This window comes from Cherax quadricarinatus, chromosome 1 (assembly GCF_038502225.1).
Source record: "Cherax quadricarinatus isolate ZL_2023a chromosome 1, ASM3850222v1, whole genome shotgun sequence".
In the NCBI taxonomy this organism is placed as follows: Eukaryota; Metazoa; Arthropoda; class Malacostraca; order Decapoda; family Parastacidae; genus Cherax; species Cherax quadricarinatus.
Window position 1 is genome coordinate 24408649 of NC_091292.1, and position 5246 is coordinate 24413894.

Genomic DNA, 5246 nt, shown 5'->3' on the forward strand with positions numbered 1-5246 from the left:
CACAGTGATCCTCTTCTTCCGTTAAGGGAGTCAGTCATATAATATGCTCTCCTATTTCTGTCGACATTAATATTACAAGTCTCAACTTCTGATCAAAAAATGAATTCTTGTTAGGGTATCATTCTAAGACTTTTAGGTGAAGGTTCATTCTCATTCTCCCTCTCCTTTTATTATCTCTCTCCCTTTCATTGGTTCATTCTCTCTCGTCCATTCTCTTTCGTTCATTCTCATTATCTCTCTCTCTCTCTCTCTCTCTCTCTCTCTCTCTCTCTCTCTCTCTCTCTCACTCTCTTTAAATGGAGATAAAACCTAGCTCTAGAAGCCAGAAGATATTATACAGATATTGTTCATCACCGAACGAAAACTTGCGTCAGGAGATAGTTGTTCTGTTTCCTCATAAACCACCATGACTATTTCCGGTCTTTTAATGTGTTTTAGTGCGATCACCGTGTATTTCGAGTCTTTAGCAAGTATTCTTTTAAGGGAGGTCTCGTCACGACGATAAAAGACTTCTTGATTCAGAGAATACAAGCTTATTCCCCCCCCCCACCATTTCCTAGAATCAAACCTGATTGCCTCCCATTTCCTTTCAAACGCTGTATGAACCTTTCCAGTAATATTATATATTAAGGTGTGGTGTATTTCTCACTGGCATCTATTATAAGGACTCAAATGTATTTTCATCATGAAGAGAAAAGTAAGTTTTTATGGAGCACGGCAGTTACAGCCTACTTAAAGGTTTATTCAAAAAAGAGCTGGAAACTACTGCTGATCTTCTAATACACTGCAAAACAATATCGAGGTGAATGGAAAGCAGAATAATACAGAACGCTTTAAGAGCTGTAACAGCCGTTATCTAAAATTAAAAAAAATCACATTGGTTCTGTAATTAGAGCTTGAAAAGGCGGCTTCTTCACCTATTGTGCATAGATCAAATTTATGAAATAAATTTTCACAAGGGTTCAATAAATTTTGGGAGAAAAATAACATTATATTTATAATATCATTCCGGCTAACAGAAAGTAACTCAAATTCAGTGTAACAACGATTCTGCACAAGAAACTGTTGCGAAGGTTCAGAATTGATGACTGATGAACGATGATGATTGATGCTGCTGTTGATGTTGCTGCTAAGTACCCAGACCAACACCCGAGAGATATCTTTGAAGGCAACAACAATAACCTTCATCCGGGCTGATCAGAGTCCGGACTCCAATTAGCGAACAGAAAATCGACCCTCCACAAATCCCTGCCCTAAATGCGCACGCGGATTTAGCTCTTCATGTAGGTATATGTAGACAGTATGTAGAAAAACTCCAGCTACATTCAATTGGTTTCGGGACACGTGTGTGTGTGTGTGTGTGTGTGTGTGTGTGTGTGTGTGTGTGTGTGTGTGTGTGTGTGTGCGTGCGTGCGTGCATACCTGTTGGTGGTTGCAAGGGTCGATTTACAGCTCCTGTCCCCGTCTCTTCACTAGTCGGTACTATGAATACTCTCCCTGCTAGATGAGCTTTATCGTATCTCTTTTTTAAAGTTATGTATGGATCCTGCCTCCACCACTTCACTCTCCAAATTGTTAAACTTCCTGACAATTCTAAGGCTAAAGAAATACTTCCTAACATCCCTATGACTCATCTGAGTTTTCAACTTCCAGTTGTTTCCTCTTGTTCCTCTGTTTCATCTCTGAAACATTCTAGCCCTGTCATCCTTATCAATTCCTCTCAGTTCTTTGTATGTCGTTACCATGTCTCCCCTATCCTCTAGTGTAATGTACAATACCCTTATCCTCTCCTCGTAGGTCATACTCCTTAGCTCCGGGTGTACCGAGTCCTGAACGATTCCTTACTTTAGATGTCGAAATGCTATTTTCAAGATTGCCAGGCGCAATTATTCTGCAGCGGTTATTTGGTTGATGTGTGCCTAAGGGTGAGTGCTCGGCATAACGCTCACCCCAAGATCCTTTTCCTTAAGTGAGGTTTGTACACTATGATCCCCTAGCCTATACTCCGTCTGCTGTCTTCTTTGTCCTCCAAGCTTCATGATTTTGTACTTGGTGGGGTTAAACTCCAGGAGCCATTTATCGGACCAGGCTTGCAGCCTGTCCAGATCCCCTTGTAATCTTACCTGATACTCATCCGCTAGTATTCTCATTAGTTCTACATCATCAGCGAACAAGGACACCTCTGAATCTATTCCTTCCATCGCGAGTGTGCGTGTGCATCGTACGTTCCCCCCCCCCCCTCACTTTCCAAATCAATACTTGTCGAGTTTTCTGAAGTTTCAAAGCCTACGAAGGCAAGAAGTGTAAGTACACAAGCTTTTCATATGACTCAAAACGTGTTATTTTCCGTTCGTCTTCTAAATAAATTTTCGGATGCATCAAAAATTTCTGGTAATGAATTAAAACTTGCATAAAATTTAACATCTAATTAATTTAAAGAATAGCCTTGATATTACACGCTAAGATTTTAATTTCAGCTCCCAAAAATACGAAACGAATACATCCAAAGAAAACAAGAAATTTTTGTGCATGACTAGCACCAGAGGAAACGAGAAAAACTTTTTTGGTCACTTAAGATGCCGGAGGTTCATTAGCGAGGCACCTCAAAGTTGGGTAATTATGTCCTGGTGAAGCGAGGCGCTGGTGGTGCTGCAACCGCCACCAGCATCATAGCTGCCAGCACCAGATACATCACCATGGCTGCCGGCGCAACCACCAAAACCTGGCTGCCAACACAGCCACTAGCAACAACATCACCATCACGATCACTGTGGCAGCTAGTGACTGCCACTGACTACGACAAATATCACCGAAACCACATGTACTGCCATCATCCCCCATCGTTGCTACCGCTATTATGGCTGTCAGTACCACTGCCATCAACATTCGTTAAAGAACAAACACCATGTACTCCAGCACTACCACCACCAGCAGCTACAACGACAAACATCACCGTGTCCTCCACCAATATTACCACCAACACCGCTGCTATCGCCAATTAAGTCCCTATCACCACTGCAGCTACCAAAACAACACTACCACCACCATAGCCACAACCAGCCACCACCATCACCCTTGCCAAACCTCGGCATCAACACCTCTTAATTAGCCGTTCTCCCAGAGTGAAGTGTACATGATATTCATTACCAATAAATTCGTAAATGAATATATTGGATGAGGAACTTCAGTAACGTTATATCTAGCATGATACAGAGGGGTTTAACAGGTCTCCGAGCAAGGGTCGTAGCATGCATTTAACAGGGATCCTAGTTTAGAACCTACCTAGTACGACACCCAACATAAAACCTATCTAGCAGCAGACTAAGCATGGGTCCTAGTATGGATCCTAGCATCCAAACCTGTGCCCTTGCATGACCACTAACCTGGGCCCCTAGCATGGCCAGTGACATCACTTTGGGGATGTCGAATTCAAAATCACATCATGAGCTCTATACAACAAAACACATTCACGGCTATCATACCACTGCAACAATAAAGGAACCTCATGGTTGTTTTAGAGCCTATTCCACTAATCCCAACTCTCCGTACCGGGATGAATAACTGTCACCATTGGTTCTCAGCTGTAAGATTATAATTTTTATTGTTCTTAACCGGTAAACTCGTGTGAACCACTTAGTGCGAGTGATAAGGCTCGATCCTTTATCCTACTTTTAGTATATTCACGGAGAACTAAATTGCTATGCTATATAAGGCCTGGGAAATGGGAGGATATTAGATTAATTCTCACAAGTCTCCTACTCACCTTTCAGTAAATATGTATCCGGATTTTAGCGAATTTTTGAGAGTCCATCCTGTGGAATGAGCCGAGTTAGTATTACTTACAGCTTTCAAATAATAAAATATACGTGGTAACATTAATAAACTAACCGATGCAAAAATGGCACGAAAAATATATTTGAGGACACTGGGGAGCTTTGGAACAACCAAAAGAGATTAATGCTGTTATGGTTGGAAAAGTGGCAGGTGCAGTTCAATATGGACAAATATAAAGGTCTAATCAAACGAAAAGAAAATAGCTTGTGTATATATAACTAAATATTAAAATAATTTAAATATGGCATGATAAAAGAAGAAAGACACACGTTTAAAACTTATATATTATGAGAATCTAGGACTAAAATTCTTATATAAGATAGATCTATTTAAATCACGAGCACAAGAATTTACTCATAATAATTATGAAATGTGGCCATTTTTTACATAATTTCCAGTGTTTTCCTACACGAAGATGTAAATGAAATTCCTTAAAAAAAATTATGATCTCTGGAAAAGAAATAATTGCAAATGATCACGATCAGTAGTGAGAATATTTTCAAACAACTTGATATTAAAACAAAAAAAATCTCAATTTCCAAATAAAATGTTTTTTAAGGTTCTTAAAGAATGCAGAGGGACTTAAAGTATTAGCCAATCTTTTTACCATGTGCTAGCAGTTTTTTTGCACATGAAGCTAGGCAATGAGAATCAGTCATAAAATTGTGGATAAACAATTAGCTTCGTGATACTATCCTTTCAGTGTAACCTAAACATTAAATTATTTGTATCAATAACATATGAAAACAAGAATAAATGATATATTACTGGGGTCCGAAAAGTATCTAATCAAGAGAGAATGGATTCAAAATAGATAAATTCAGTGATTTAAAAAAATGTATAAGAAAGCTCTGGTTTGACAGACGCAGAAGAATGGAACAAACTTTATTTTTTAAGAGCAAACACATTTGACTTCTTCAAAAATTGACACTAGTAATGCCCAAAAGGCTTAATGTAATGTTCCGGTATTTCCATGAAGACATTATCAGCATTACCGTTAGCCAGTGTGTGGCAAGTTCTGTATATTTATGAGAGACAAAACATCAATAATTAAGCCGAATGCCTGTCATGTTGGGTAGCCAGGGTTTTGTTGGAGTGCGGAATTGGTTGGAAAAGTTAATCTCTAGAGCCGAGACAATAAATGCTCGATAATATTAAACACACGTGATGTGAATATCGACAATATTACCCTTTCTGCCCCCTCCCCCCTCAACCTTTTCCCCGTTCCCCCACCCCCTCCCCCACTTTCCCACTCCTCTCCTAATTTTTCCCTCTCCCACGACGCACCTCTTCCGTCTTTATCCTGCTCTGCTCCATCCCCTACCCCTATCTCTCGCTCTCCCACACCCTCCCCATCTTTTCCACGCGTTCCCACTCACCCCCCTCTCTCCGATCCATTGATCCATCTTCCT